Below are 17,056 nucleotides of genomic sequence, written 5' to 3'. Positions count from 1 at the left end.
TTTTGGAAACAACTAGAAACCAACTTGGTTAGAGTTGTTAAATTGTTTTAATATTGACCATCGATTGTAAATCGATCTTGGCCGTTGGTTTACCAACAGGAGTAGTATAAAAGGAGGTCAGGGGGGGCATTAAGAAGAAAAAGAGACAAAGTTTGGAGAAATGTTTGCAGTGTTAGCAAGGGCACAATGTTAGCGTGGGAATAGTAGTAGGGAATATCAGCGAGAAAAATTAGGAGGTTGTCAAAGTTCTGCCAGTGAGAGGCAAGGAATTTTGTATCTCTTGGTTTGCTAAAGTTTAATAAAATTTCTCATCTGTAGAACTGGTTTTCCCTTAGGGGTTTTTCCCAGGAAAATTTGTCTGAAAATATTGTGTTCATTGTGTTGCACATTTCTTTCCATAATTTTATAAGTGAAGTTGTAGTTGTGTTATTTTTCAATATTAGCTGGGAATTTGTTTTCAGTAGTTTAAATAATCGTTTACGATAGGAGATTAATAATCAGTGACTGCAATAGTTAATTTTCACACCTTGCTCTCACCTTCTCATTTTTTACCCCGAGAGCTCACAACAAACATTGGTAGATACTTAATAACCATATTCTTTTGCTTCAAAAACTATTCTATGTGGCATTGATATTTATAGTCAAAATCTGCAAATCTACTATGAACAAATATGCTAAACATTTCTTTTTTTAAAGAAATTAGTTCACAGATAAAAGATTTTTCTCCTTCCTCACATTATGAAGATCTTTCACCCCCACACCTTACAATAAATAGATTTATATAGCTTAAAAGCTTAATAATTCATCTCAAAGCTTTTGTTGCAGATAGTGAGTGCTAATACCCATAATTTTGGCTTGCCCTCATTTTAGTAATAGAGAGATCACAATTTTTTCTTTTGATTGATAGATTGTTTAGCTTTTAAAAAAATCTCCAGCTCTATAACTCACTTCTATTTTGTTGCTTATGAAATACATTGTGATTGTATGCAAAAGAATATGGTTGTCAACGTAGAAAATAATATTAAACTTTCAAAATGTTATACTTTATATTCTAATATATAAATAAAGTAGAATAAGTTTAAATGGACTTGATTTTGGTTCTTTTTAGTGTTTTTAATAGTTGACTATTTTTAATTTTTAATCCTTATAATAATGTTGTTAAACTGAATAACCTTTAGAAAAAGTTTGAAAGAATTGTAATTGTAAAATTGATCTTATTAGTTTCTCCTCTTTGTGAGTCATGAGCAAGTTGTCATCATGAGCCATGAGCCCTTCTAGTTGACACACATCGTGGCCTATGTGCCAGTGTGCCCTTTTGGTCACCCTCGTTGTCGTGGCTTGTGTGTCTGTGTGCCTTTCTAGCCACCCTTTGCCTAAGATAACATGGTTGTGCAACGAGCAATTTGATATTTAGAGGAAAATTGATGGTGTCCCATGTACTCCTGCTACATTTGTCAAGAGTTGCCCCTCGCCCATTGTTGTCACCATTCCGAGGGCAAATGTTTTGAAGCTCCCTTAACGACATCATATTTATGGTGGGATCTGCCATTCCTATTGCTTTGTAGTTGTATGATCGGTAATTGAGGAACTGATAGTCCACTCGCCCGATTGTGTGACCTCCTATTCAAAATACACATTTCACTTCATTTTTAGTGCCTAACAAACATTGTTTTTGGTTCCAGTTCGTGCCCCATTCCCTCTACAGGTTGAAGCCGTGGTAAGCCATGTTTCGTGGGTTATAACAGAGCCATTATATTCTAGAGGGGTCAGTACACAACATGTTGGTGCTTTCTCTAATTGAGGCCCAAGTGTTTAACAAAATACCTCTACAAGTAGATTACCCACTACAAGACAAGATTGTATGTGAATATTTGATAGAATGTTGGGTATAGTATTTGCTTTGGTATATTAATATACAAATTATTTTTGTTTATTCATATACTACATAATATTGTTTTGAATCATGGAACCCCCACCCAATCTTGCAACACTACAATAGATAGCTGACCACTTGACATTATTGGAGAAGGATAATGCAACTTTGAAAGTCACAACTCTTTCTCTCTCAACAGTTTCCCAAGGTCACTTAGTGCAGTTGCAAAAGTACAAATCAGTGAATCAAACTCTAGGACACTATTCACTCCCTATCTCAATCATTGAATGATTTAAACTAGCAAGTTGTGGCTAATTCTTCACGCATCCAAGACCTCTGAAATTTTTACCACACAAACAATAAGCATTACAAAAGATATCAACTCCATTATTGAAGACTTTGGGGATATGGGAAACCTCAAGAACAAGCAAACCAAGCTTGTTGATAAAAAAACATCTATTTTGACTAAAACAAAGCAGAAAATTAAAACTTGGGTCTCCACTTGCAAAAACTCCAGCACTACGCCTCTACCTAAGGTCGAAAAAATAATTTAAGAGAAGTTGGCAGGGGATCGGGTAAGGTGCTTCAAGGAACTCAACCTTCAGGTTAGAGGTCTTCCTTCATCCTCCATTGATCCTCTCCCCACAGGCTACTCATTTCTTAGAGAGCAACTGGGTATTTCTAATATTACATTAGATAGAGCATGGTTTGGACATGATGGCACCCTTTTTATTAGGTTTTTCTCACTGGTTGATCGACGACAAGCTCTCAGGGAAAAGAAGAAGCTCTTCCTTCTTCCCACAAAGGTATTTCTTGATGGGGACCTCACAAAATCACAAGTAGCTGAACTAAGGCACTCTAGGAGCCTCGTGGTAGAAGCAAGGAGTAATGGGAAATGAGCAATAATAAGGAATCTAAAAGAAATTATTCGTGACTCACCTCCCAAGGGTTGGGATGCGAGACATACCCAAGCCAATGACAGTTTGAGCACCAATAGTTGGGCAATTCTAAGTCCTCCATTGGCTCTCTGCTTGTCAACTATTGGAATGGCAATGGCTCCTTGTGGTCTTTTCTAGGCTTACTTCATGATGTAGTTGGGTATGTTGATTTGTTAGTTGCTACTGAGACTCATGAGAGTCTTGGTTGGCCCCTTCCAGGTTACACGGGATAGCAGTGGCTTTCAGTTTGTAGAGGGGAGGTCTGTGCTTGAGGTGGTGTGCATGGTTTCGGTGGGGTTTCTTCTTTTATTATAGATGATCTATTTAGTACTACCATATTGGTTCTTTCTGACTCTCAAGCTAGATTTATGTGGATCCGGGTTGGTGGCACCAGTCGCTGTCAGAGAGATATCTTCATTGTCATTTGTTACTTTCTGCCGACTTCCTCACCTTACACCATTCACAGTGTTGAGAATGGGAACCCTTTTATAAACCTATTTGAGAGCATCTCCAAGTTTGGGGCTATGGGTGACATCATCATCTTAGGAGACTTTAATGCATGGACTAAAGATCTCTAGACCCCCCCAGTATGACCGTGGATCTAACTTGATTTGTACTACTGAGAGGGATCCTACTAGTATAGGGCTTCAATGTTTGTCTGAGGATCACAGTGGACCTCTAACTTGCTATGGTTGCCACCTTCTCCAACTCTATGAGTCCTCCGATCTAGTGATTCTAAATGGTCTCTCTTGCTTCTCGGGTTTTGAGCTTTTAAAGTGTTAGCCTCATTGTGGGGGTGCAAGTGTGATTGATTATATCCTCATTGTTGCTTCTTTCCTCCCCTCCATCCAAAACTTTATTATCTCTCATCTTCCCCTAGTGGATCATGTCCTCCTTAGCCTTTCGGTTCGTATTTCTTCCCACCCTCTACCACCCATCTCTAGTCATCCTGCCCAAAACCACCCCGTTACCCTTTTTTTTTTTTAGGATAGTGATCAAGACCTCTTCATTTTCCATTTGAGAAGATTCCTCTGCCCCACTAGCTTCATGGATCATAGTCAGGTGTCCAACATGTTTCACTCACTAGCTACTGTGATTTGGGAGTTAGCTCTCCTCTCCATCCCTCACTACTCCATTCCCAACACTCCTAGATCCATTCAATGGAATACTTGTCCCATGAACCAGTGGTTTGATGAGGCCTGTAAAACCTTCCACTGCTCCTTACGCTTGGCTTTTAATACTCATTCCCCTTCTTTCACCAATTTACGACACTCCTACAAACACTTTCTTCACCATAAGAAGTGATTATTTATTGCTTCACAGGGCAGATCCCTCTATGACACGCTTCTTTAGTATCCCAAGTTTTTTTGGTGCATCATGTTCCCCTGACATAGCCAACCCCAGTCCACCCCTGACCTTTGCCTCCTTGCCTCCCATGTCTCCACATTGTATGATAGCCTAGATCAGCTTGCTCCCCTTCCTACCTCACTCCTCATTGTCACTTATTCTCCACCTCCAGCATTTATGAGGCCATCAGACTTATGAGATGTAATAGGGTGGCTAATGAGGAGGGTTTTTAGGGTGAACTATTCAGCTCGGCACCATGATTTATGGGCCCTTATCTCTCTATGCTCTATTAATAGAGTGGTTTGTTTTGGTTTTTTGGACTCTTAGTTGAGACATGTTATTCACCTAATCCATAAGTCCAGGTTGACCTTCGATCCCAAAAACTATAGGACCATCATGATTAGGCATACATTTGCTAAACTTTATGCTACAACATTGAATACTATTTTATCCAGTGAGCTCGACAGGAGGAATAGTAGGGCTAAGGGTCAAGCAAGATTCAAGACAGACTACCAAACCTTGGATCATATATTTACACTATGGGATATTATTGAGAAGGTTCAGCACTGCTCAAAGAAAGTCTACTAGTGTTTTGTGGATTTTTGTAAGGCTTTTGATTCCATCCCCAAAGTAGCCCTTTTTAAGAGACTGAGAGATATTGGTATTTTTGAGATCTTATTGATGACTATCATGAGGTTATATGAGACAGTGATTGGTAGACTCAGGACCACAAAGGGCCTCTCAAACCCTATCCAGAGCACCATTCAGGTGAAGCAAGGCTACCCTCTCTTGCCCACCTTGTTTGGGATCTACATTGATGAGCTCAAGGCTTTTCTTAGTGACTCCTCACTTCCAGGTGATGGTTTTCATCTACACTAGGTATTGATCTCCATCCTTCTCTTTACTGATGATGTGGTTCCTCTTGCTTCTTCTCCTGAGGGTCTTTAGAGGATTTTGGATAGACTTGTATCTGTTTGTGACATGAGACAATTGGTCGTGAACCTTGAGAAGACTCGTGTTATGGTCTTCAACAGTTTGAAGACTGCATATCTCCATTTTCACTTCTAGGGTCGAGAAGTTGAGATTACATCATCTTACATATACCTTGGGGTTAAGCTTTCTAGATCTCATTTTAGCTTGAGATCAACTATTCAACCTTGGATCAATAAAGGGTTGGGTTCCCTTGCCATGCTCAAGAGATAGTGCTTCAGACACCACTTTCAGGACACATCATCTAAGTTATCCCTCCTGGATTCCTTACTAAGACCCACAGTGCTCTATGGTGCGGTGGTTTGGGGTCCTTCCCTTTTAGACTCAAATTGGGCCATGATCGAGTGTACCTAGATTCTACTCCTCTATCAGATTATCAAATGTCACAGATCTACCCCCCACAATATTATTTTGGTTGAGTTTGGAGCTCACCCATTCAAGCTTGTAACCATTTTTGACCTTATCTAGTTTCTCCACCATCTTTGTGGGCTTGCAGACTCAGTTGAAGGCCAACACAAATACCCTTACTTAGCCTACTGCTCCTTAGTTGTTATTGCAAACTCTGATCTAGCTACTAGAGCCCGTTGTTGGTATGCTCAGGCTACTATCCTACTGAGTTCAGTTGGGATTGACATTGACTATCTCCCTCCATACTAGTTCTCATTAGACCCTCTTGTTTATCTACTCCCCTCTCAGTAGGAGTTGAACGGGCATGTCAGACTTGACATCTACAAGCAGTATATCATAAGGACCTTGGTGGATCCTCTAGGGGGACTACGTCCCAAGATGGCTTTCTAGTCGAGCACTTCTTAGGTATTCGGGATGAAATTATTCTTCACCCTGAGTACTTACACAAATAATAGACACACACCCTGCATATCTCCCTTGGCTCCTTTAGGGTGGGCTCGCACACACTCTAGATCTAGGTCAATTGCCATATTATTGGAGAGGATCGGGTGTGCACACTTTGTACCTTAGCTAAGGTAGAATTTGAGACTCATTTTCTTTTCAGATGCCCCATATACTATGAGACTAGAGGGAGACTTTACTTTCTGTTTAGAGATTGCAGATCTCACTCATATTTATTTAGATACATCAATCAGTGTTGCATTGTTGTCTATCTCCGCGAATCCTTGTAGCTTTATGATCTTACTTTGTAGATTTCATTTCCTAGGAGTTGGGCCCAGACAGAGCTTATTACGACCTTCTTCTCACCCTTAACTCTAGTTCAAGGTGTGAAGTGTCTATACAATTTCCCTAATATGGGCCATTCTAGATCCGTGAGACCCTATCAAGGGACCTCTTCACCAATGACACTCCTCTCGCAGCACTCAACTTCATCACAGAGCTTCTGGTAGCCTCATTGATCAGTTGTTATTGGACTTTTTCCTTGCAAGGACGGATATCTAATCTTTTCTATGTTGTTTCTTGTTTTCTTCTTCTTCTTCTTCTTTTGTTGTACTTGTTCTTTTGTGGTCATTGTTTGGTGCTCCATTTGTCTACTATTTTATTGATGTAAGCTTCCAATCCCAAGACCCTCATTGTGGTCTTTTGTTGGACATTAATAACATTATCTTATCTTATCTTATCTTATCTATTGATAAAAATCTTAGTTGATAGACTTTAGTTTAGATGCTTTACAATCTCATAGTAGAGATCCTAATTCTAGCAAACTATAAATTCCTTGGGAAAAACATTGAAACTCTTTCCTCCAATCTGATTTGTTCAGATTGTGCAAATTGTTTCAATTTTTACCGTTGAAGTAAACTATGTAATATGTTTTTTGTTTTATGATATAACTATAATCATTTATATAACTATAGTCACCCATGTCATTTGTACAGGTTTTTTTTAACTTCTACATATTATAGCTCTCGTACTGCTCAATTTCAATTGTTTTTTAAATAAATATATATATAACTATTTATTTTTAAAAGTTAAAATAGTCGAAGGAGATGAAGCTACATATTGCAATCATAAGATAACGATAAATATGAGGTCCCATTGTTGAGGGTATTATAAAGATCAAATATAACTAATATAATTATAATTGGATGTCAATCGTTAATGCCCAATATGATAGCTGCAAACTATTTAGTTATTAAAAAAAATTATTTATTTTAATGGGATGATTGTACAAATACATAAGTTTATTACTTTTTTTTTAATGAATGACTAGTTTTGAAAGAGAAGGAGAGAGAAAAGCTTTAGCTTGGGAGCCCTTATGTTATTTCATATTAGAGGTAACATATAGATACTTGCTAATTAATGGAAATTTAGCCTTCATATATAAGATGTAATAAACAATGTTACTCACAATGGTGAATGGAGAAAATGCAACAAAACATAGAAAAGGATTTAGAAACTGAAGGTTGAAATTTAGCTTTTAGATATAAGATGTAGCAAACAATGTTACTCACAATGGTGAATGGAGAAAATGCACCAAAACATAGAAAATTATTCAGAAACTGAAGGTTTTTTTAACCATATACAAAAGGAAGATACAACATGAAGACGAAACTCAATAAAAATGAAGACAACAGAAAATGCACAGATTTTCAAGGAGATAAATCCTCATAAATGTCAAGCACAATTAAAGCATTAGGATGGAAACCTTCCATTGAGAAGTGAGCAATTTTGAGTTTTTCTATCTATTTCTTTTCATTTCAAAGCATATGGAGATTATAGTCATTGATTATTATTGAGGTCATTTTAATAAAATATTTGCAGTTACAAAGTTTAAAAAATTGTTTAACTTTGGTACCTGCATTTCTCTTATATATGAGCAATGTTAGTATGCTAATAGAAACCAAATTTAAATAAAGCTTCTACAAACTAAACAAAATTCATAAACTTCAAGATAGATTAAGATGAGCTCTCAATTGAGAATATGAGCCATTAATGGACTCTCTCAATAAGAAGCTCTCTTGTTGAGTGGCTTTGTCTAAATAGATAGGATGTATGCTCAAGCTTATGCTTCAAAAATGGCTTCAAATGGAGTTGGAATTTGGGTGTGAGTGTATGGTTTTGATGTAAAATGGTTTTTTAAAATGGCATTATGACTTTACTTCATGGATTGTGTTATTTTGCAAAGGGGAATGATCCAATTTATAGGCAAGAGGCTTGAGGGATTGAAGGCTAAGATGCAAAGATGGGAAAAAGCTCATGGAGGGCTCAAATTGCATGAGAAGAGAGCACATGGATTGTGCTTCCTTACAGCCAATCAGGGAGTGACACATGTCACAGGGTGAGAGGATGGAGGAAAGGGGAAGGACGAGTCAACAAAGGAGGCTCAAGGGATAAAATCTTCATAAAGACCCTCATAATGGCTTGTAAGAGCAATAAAAGGGCTTGGAAGAGTCATTTATGACCTTGTGGGCTTCATAAAGTTTTATGGTTGAGATATTTTGAGGGAGATGAGAGAAATTTCGACTTGGTCTTGATTAGGAGGGTTTTAAGCTTGCTTAGGATTGTGCAAATGATTAGAGGATGGATTAGGATGGTTTAGGATTAGCTTAGGGATAGGCAAGTGGATGGCACTTAATGAGGGTGGGTGAAGGAGGAGATATTTGTTAACTTTGGCTTGGGTTAGTAATTCTTAACCCATGTTTAGGGAATGTGACAAGGTTAGGAGGAGATTAGGCCTTTAATCAAAATTAAAAAAGCATTAGAAGATTTTGGAAGAGGTTAGTGGTCTTAAGAAAATTGGCCAAGTTTTGGGCAAAAAATAAATTTTTTATTTATTTTGGATTTTTTGGTTAATTTATTAATTAAATAATTAATAAATAAGGAAATAATGTTTAAATAAGATTTAAACATTTTTGGGAGGGATTCCTTAATTAAATATTTTTAATTAAGATAAAGGGATTTAATGGCATAAAAATAAATAAATTAATTAAATAATTAATTAATTAATAAATGATGATGTCATCAAGAATTTTTCAGAAAATAAAAATACTTTATTTTCTAAAGGTTTTTAGGTGTCTACATTTTGCCCCTCTTTGATGTGATGCCACAAGTGGCATGACATCAAAGATAAGAAAATAAGATGCCCAAGGCTAGAGCAGAAGAGAAGAGAATGGACTGCAAGATGCCCCCTCAAGAAGGCGGTGGGGAGAGAAAGCGAGGCTCGACGACTTCTTGAAAAGTACAAGAATCTGAGATGAGCAAGAAGACTCAAATTGGCTTAAGAGAAGAGGTTTAGTTAACTCAAACTCTCACTATGGGAGAATGATAAAGGAGAATTAGAGGCACAAGAGGAAGCAAGCTTAAGATCTTAGGGATTGCAGAGGATGAAGGAGCAGAGCGCTATAAAAGGAATCCAGGATGGGGAGATGAATGAGGGGATTAAAAAGCTGATGCAATAGGATTTCAAAGAGTTAGATTGGTGGAAGATGGGTTTCGGAGATCCCTAGGACTAAGATTGTGGATCTCGAAAGATGAGGCTTGGTGGATTGATTTGGATTGGTGGATCCCTAAGACTAGGATTGTGGATCCCTAAAGCTAAAGGTGAGGAGTGATTCAAAGGGATACTGATGCATAAGCTGGGGTAGGAGAGATGGATGTTGGATATGGATGGGGGACAATGGAGATGAAGGAAAACCATTGAAGCTTTTTGAGTGGGGGGATACTTCAAAGAGAAGTACCACCATGTAGTTGAGAACTAGATTTGTTATAGGACTGTTGGTTAATTGCCAAGGTTACCAAGAACATTAAGGCCTTTTCACCAACTATCCAAAGGACTGACAAACTGACTCAAAAAAAACACGCAAGGATTGCCCCAGTATCACACATGAATCCCAGAGGAAGCAGTGTGGAAATGACACTGGGTAACCCACAAACAGAAAATAAAACAAGCAAAAGACATGATCAAGACCTTACGCTCTGATTGCCCCATTCACAGTATACCATGATATGGAAGATCATGGCAACCTTGAGGAGGGAACAAGGAGATTGCTTGGAAAAGATATTTCAAGACCCAACAGGGAAGAGTCCAAATCAAAAGAAAGCGAAAATCCAAAAGAGAACCGTTTGCCAATGAGATGGGTAGGACGAGGTACTAACGGACCAAGATCAGACATGAGGAAAGCTATATCCTGCAAGGACCTATCAGAGAGCACCTAAGCTGGTGGATTTGGATGAGTGATGCGTCTAGCAAGCTGAACTAAGAAGGATAACACTTTGGTGACAAGAGATCTAGCTAAATGATGCATTGGAATAGCTAACCAAGGGTTGTGCGATGTGTGCAAGATGTTGATCAAGGAGGAACTGACACGAAAGCTAGATAGATACAATGGTACTAAGCTAAAGAGGATGTACAAGCTAACTGACCAAGATATTTACAAGCTAAAGCTGACCAAGATAGTTACAAGCAGGCAAAAGCTCAGGATGATAGGATAGCGAGATGGTTCGATGTTGTGCAAGATGCAAAAGCTAAGGGTGGGGTGATAGTGAAAGATATGGATTTGGCAAGATGCATCCAATGATGATGAGAGATTTTGTGACCAAGGATAGCTAGAGGAGTAGGATGAGATGACTGGATAGGATGGTAGATAGCTAGGATCATGATGGATATAAAGAGATGACATTGGGTTTGCATGAGGATAGCCTAGAGCTAGATACCAATGACAAGGGAGGATGGACAAGACAAGATCTCCAAGGAATATAGTGCCCCCAGTCAGAAGATAACATGCAGAAGGAGGTCTTATGATGGATGTGATAGGATTGAAGCTGGGATGGAAAAAGCTGAAGGGGCTAGGGAGATGGATGATAGCTGGGATGGTTGGCTGAAGCTGCAGGAGATAAGTGGATGGTGTGAGATGGAAGATGGAGTTGGATGTCAAGAGATGACCAAAAGCATGAGGGTGATAGGCTAAGCTGGGGATGGCGGGATTACGCATGACGCTTGTTTTCCAAGTTTTTATCATGGTACTTGTCCAAGGTGCTTGAATTGCCAAGTTTTCACCAGTGGATGCTTTATTTTTCTTTATTTTTTTATTTTTTTGACTTTTTGACTTTGGACTTAGCTGGAATGATTTTGGCTTTCTTCAGCTATTTTTGGCTCATAGATGTTGGTAGGATGGATGAAAAAGGATTGGATTGAACAAGTGGAATGGTGGGTGGGAGTTTGACAGATAATGGATGCGAAGACATAAGGCTTGTGGGTAAATGGATGAGGAAAATGGAAAGATCATCATTGGCACACACCTTGAGAGGTGATAAAGTAGTGGGAAAGATGGTTTTGAGCGAGGTTGAGGAGAAAATGGAGGAAGAGAAAGATAAGGACTAAAAGTAGAGTTGGAAGATGGAGGATGGGAAATTTAGGATAAGAAGCATATGGACTAAAAGTGGATTGGGGGGATGAAGGATGTTTATATGGGGATTTGGATGAAGGATGGATGGATGAGGCTTTTTGAGTAGCATGAATGGATGCCAATTGAGATTTTTCTTCGAGATGCATTTCTTTTATGAGCATCTTGGGTATCCACATGATTTTTGACTTTTTTAGCTTGGGCTTTTGTGGTCTCTTGACTTTTTCTTTGATTGGGATTAAATGTTTCTTGTTTTGAACATGTATTTTAGAAGGGACATGTTGAGACTTGGATTTTTGTATTTATGCTTTTGTATTTTGGCATCCAATATGCTTCTATTAGCCATGGGATGGGAACAAGAGCATGGAGGAGATGGAGGGATAATTGATGGAGTGATAGGGTTTAAAGGTTGGAAGGGATTCAAGGGTGAGTGCCTTTGATGATCTAGCTGGTGGATTTGAGGGGATGGAAGGATAGATTGGAACATAGGATATGGATGGATATAATTGCCCAAAATGGATGGAGGGAAGGAAGGTGTAGGTCCCAAAATAGATGGAGGGGATAAAGGATTCATATTAGGTATGTAAGGACCCAAAATGGATGGAAAGGGTGTGGGATTTAGATAAGGGATATATGGACCCAAAATGGAAGGTTGGAGATAAGGAGTAGGATGAGGGCCCAAAATAGATGCAGAATAAGATGGATGGGAACTTTGGGGTGGAGATGGAAGGACTTGGGACCATGTAGGAATAGCAGGGATACCAACATCTAGAAATACATTTTCATTTCTTTTTTCAATATGATGTTCATTATTTGGAACACAAGATGTGAGTCCATTACTAGCTAAAGGAGTTGGAGCTTCGAATATGATAATTAGTTCTTTTTCGATGGATCTATCATCATGGATTATGGGAGATGTATGATCATGAAGCAGAGGAGATGGGAGGATAGGATCTTGAGTTGGGTGGGCAGAGGGAAAGGGATCTTGAGATGGAGTAAGTAAGATGGTAGGATTGAGATGTGGAGGGGATGGTAAAAGTGGATCATGTAGGGGAATAAGTGGGATGGCGAGATCTGTTGTTCTGTCGAAGGATATTTCAACATGCTTTTGGACAAGATCTTGACAGGAATGGATGGGAGTGGATGCATGAGGTTCATTATATGGGATTTGGATAATGCTTGGAGGAGGATATGTGGATGGGATTTGGAGCAATTCAATGGGTGGTGGGATTTTGACGCTTGTGGGAAGTGGAAGGATTTTAAGCAATTTGATGGATGGTATGGGGATGGTAGCTATGGGAGATGGGGGTGATATTATAGATGGGGAAGCTTCATCACTAACTACTTCACATGGTTGGATTAGATGACATGGCTTATCGACTGTTGGAGGTGGCTTTTCTTGTATTTCCTCTAGGAGATTCCTTGGAGACTCATGTGTCGAAGGTGGAGGTGGTGGATTGATAGGAATAGCTGGTGTGATGAGGGTGGAAGATTGGAAGCTTGGTTGATTGGGTGATGGAGGAGAAGCTGGGATATCAGATGGCATGACTAGATAGTTTGGAATAACTCTTGGATTTTGGGGGATGGTTGGTGGAAGGCCTCTAAGGCTCTCAAGATACTCATCATAGTCAACAAGATTTTCATCATCATTGGAATAGGATGTAGCGGGAGAAAGGACAATACGACCAAAAACATCATGATAGGTTTGGGATTTCATGTTTTGATGATGAGTTGGAAGGGGATGGGGTCTTGCATATGGATGAACACGGAAGCTCATGGTTGGATTTGGATTAAGCCTAGATTTTGGATTGGTTGATGAAGGATTTCCTAGGGAGAGTCAAAGCTGTATGACAGACCTAAGGAGGATTGGCTGGAGATTTTTGGCTTTCTTGTGGATGGAAGACTTCAAGGGCATGCTATCAAAAAGTGAGAGTTTTGCTTTCCTATGCGGTGGATTGGTGGAGATTGTGTCAACTTAAGGATACACTAATGATCCTATGGGCATGACACAAGATTGACCACTTATGGATCCCAACCTTTAGCTCAAGGTGATGAGGGATAACAAGTGACAAAGCTAGATTACCCTAGACAAAGCTCTGTCAAAGGGATAACCTTGGTGAGGCTGGTGGATTGGTGGATTGATTGGATAGCAAATTCTAGCAGAATGACAACAACTCTTTAAAGGCTTGGGTGTGATTTTGGATTGGGTTGCTAGCTGGATGGGGGGATGATTTGGAGAGACTTTGGATTTGGGATTGTTCTAAAGCAAGGAACTAGATAGATTCGGTTGCAGTGGGGGAGCTTGGATGATTTTCTGATGAGGCAGTGACTACACTAAGTATGCCTTGAGCTGGGAGATTTCTACTTTTTTGGAATTTTGACCAAAGTTGGCAAACATTCATTCAAAAGCTATGAACAAACAAGTAGACAAAATTTTGGAGCAAGCACGTCAAACACACCAACATCCTAGGAAGCTTTCTTCAAGGATGAAATTTGTTATAGCTATGGAGTCCTCGATATACGTAAGGTATGTGAGGCCCAAATCCATAGATGAAACCAAAAAGATGTCACACAGCCGAGAGGAGCAGTAACCCACTTCTCCTCTTTCACTTCTCAAGGGTATAAAGTTCCTTGAGGCTTAGCCCGAGTGACAAAATCTTGATTCCAAGAGAGGTGTCTTTGGATTCACCTCCTAATTTTTATACTCCACCGGAACGCTGGAGTTGAGGTCGTCCCAAGGGGTGATGAAATCCCCAAGCAGGCCTCCTAAAAAGTGTAAAACAAGACCTCATACATGATCTTGGGCTTTAAAAGACACGCGTTTATTCCAATTGATGATTTAGATTTTGTAAGCTATGATTGAAGACACTTGTGATTATGGCATACAATGTTCATTCCAATTTTACAGCATCGTCAGCATAATGAAAGTCGAGAGATTGTCAACATAAGAAATGCGAGCGTCATTGAAACTGCATGCAAACCATGCAATGTTCATTGATTGTTAGGCATTCAAGATTGAGTGTAAGTTTTTTTTAAGCCCAAAACAAACATGTGTGAAACTCGATTGCCACACGCGCGCGGAGGCCCTCCATGTCAAGATTTGTCCAATTTTTATGCCCAAATGAAGTGTGAGCGAGATTAATGCGCATTCAAAGAATTTTCTAACTTAGAAAAACCACTAAAGACCCAAGTGAGTGGAGTTTGATCTTTGTGGAGCACTTAACACCCTCTTAGGTAGACCCATCCCCATAGATGGCACTGAGATTGGAACCAATGGTTAAATTGATGGGTGATTAAAGAGGGTGAGTCCAACTACAAACTTACTCAAAGCGTCTTTATTATTTTTTATAACTTAGAATATTTCAAAAATGTGGATTCTTTTTATGCCCCAATAGATGATTATTTGATCTATGGCATTCAAGATTGAATTTTTTGTTTTAATCATGCATTCATAAAAAAAACAAACTTGATTTTAATCCATGGCACTCAAGAGTGATTTTAGCAACATGCATTCAAAGACAAGTGATTAAAAATTCAAGTTTTTTCCTTTCAGCATTCAAGATTGAGATTTTGTGTGTTGTTTTAAGAACTTTGAAGTGCTTTGTTTTAACCTTAGATCATTCAAGAGGGTTTTGGACTCAAAAGTGAATATGACTTTTTGGACTTTGGTTTTCATTTAAGATTTTGTGTTCTAGTTTGCATATTTTAAGCCCAAAAATGATATTCCTAGATTGTTTTAATGTATGAAAAACCTAAGAAACATTCAAGATTTTGCAACAAGACATTTGTTTGGAACAAATAACAAAGCTTTTAAGACAATTTTTGGCAACCATTTTAGACTCTTAGTTTTCATGAGATTTTTAAAAGAATTTTAAAATATTTGCAAATGAGGTTCATTTTATCCTTGATTGATGCTTTGAGTTTGATTTAGATTTTAGTGTGCACTTAGTGTTGATTTTGAACCTTTTGAAATGGAAACTTGAAGTTCTTTTTAAATTCTCAAAAATGAAGTGTTTCTAACTTTGCATGAATGCATCTAAAATCTTGATGTTGCAAGGATGCAAATGATTGGATTGGTTTAGTTTCACTTGTTAAAAGATTTTTTCTTTTTTGCAAATTTTTAATTTTTTAATGGATTTATATATGATTTGGGGGTTCATTTTAAGCACTAAAAAGAAGTGTGTATGATTTTTCTTCCTTAAAAAAAATGGTCAAGATCTCCCACAAGAAGAAGAAGAAGAAGTAGATGGAATAAGAAGAATATAGACAAGAAGAGGAAGAAGAATTCCAAGTTCTTTATCCACCTATAAGCTTGAAAAATCTGCAAACACTATGAGATATACTATGAGTTCTTTTGTCTTCTTCATGCTCATGTGGACCTACAAAACCAATTTATACAATCCTACCAATCACAAAAACAAGAAAATTAGCCAAAATTAGCAAATGACATACAAAACTTGATTAAAAAAGCTAATGAAGATGACCCATGCGAGGTCCCACCGGGCGTGCCAAAATGTATATGAGCAATGTTAGTATGCTAATAGAAACCAAATTTAAATAAAGCTTCTACAAACTAAACAAAATTCATAAACTTCAAGATAGACTAAGATGAGCTCTCAATTGAGAATATAAACCATTAATGGACTCTCTCAATAAGAAGCTCTCTTGTTGAGTGGCTATGTCTAAATAGATAGGATGTATGCTCAAGCTTATGCTTCAAAAATGGCTTCAAATGGAGTTGGAATTTGGGTGTGAGTGTATGGTTTTGATGTAAAATGGCTTTTTAAAATGGCATTATGACTTTACTTCATGGATTGTGTTATTTTGCAAAGGGGAAGGATCCAATTTATAGGCAAGAGGCTTGAGGGCTAAGATGCAAAGATGGGAAAAAGCTCATGGAGGGCTCAGATTGCATGAGAAGAGAGCACATGGATTGTTCTTCCTTACAGCCAATCAGGGAGTGACACATGTCACAGGGTGAGAGGATGGAGGAAAGGGGAAGGATGAGTCAACAAAGGAGGCTCAAGGGATAAAATCTTCATAAAGACCCTCATAATGGCTTGTAAGAGCAATAAAAGGGCTTGGAAGAGTCATTTATGACCTTGTGGGCTTCATAAAATTTTATGGTTGAGATATTTTGAGGGAGATGAGAGCAATTTCGACTTGGTCTTGATTAGGAGGGTTTTAAGTTTGCTTAGGATTGTGCAAATGATTAGAGGATGGTTTAGGATTAGCTTAGGGATAGGCAAGTGGATGGCATTTAATGGGGGTGGGTGAAGGAGGAGATATTTGTTAACTTTGGCTTGGGTTTGTAATTCTTAACCCATGTTTAGGGAATGTGACAAGGTTAGGAGGAGATTAGGCCTTTAATCACAATTAAAGAAGGATTAGAAGATTTTGGAAGAGGTTAGTGGTCTTAAGGAAATTGGCCAAGTTTTGGGCAAAAAATTATTTTTTTATTTATTTTGGGTTTTTTGGTCAATTTATTAATTAAATAATCAATAAATAAGGAAATAATGTTTAAATAAGATTTAAACATTTTTGGGAGGGATTCCTTAATTAAATATTTTTAATTAAGATAAAGAGATTTAATGGCA

Source organism: Cupressus sempervirens, chromosome 7, assembly GCF_028749045.1.
Source record: "Cupressus sempervirens isolate cs-2001-9-10 chromosome 7, ASM2874904v1, whole genome shotgun sequence".
In the NCBI taxonomy this organism is placed as follows: Eukaryota; Viridiplantae; Streptophyta; class Pinopsida; order Cupressales; family Cupressaceae; genus Cupressus; species Cupressus sempervirens.
This window is presented reverse-complemented; position numbering follows the sequence as displayed.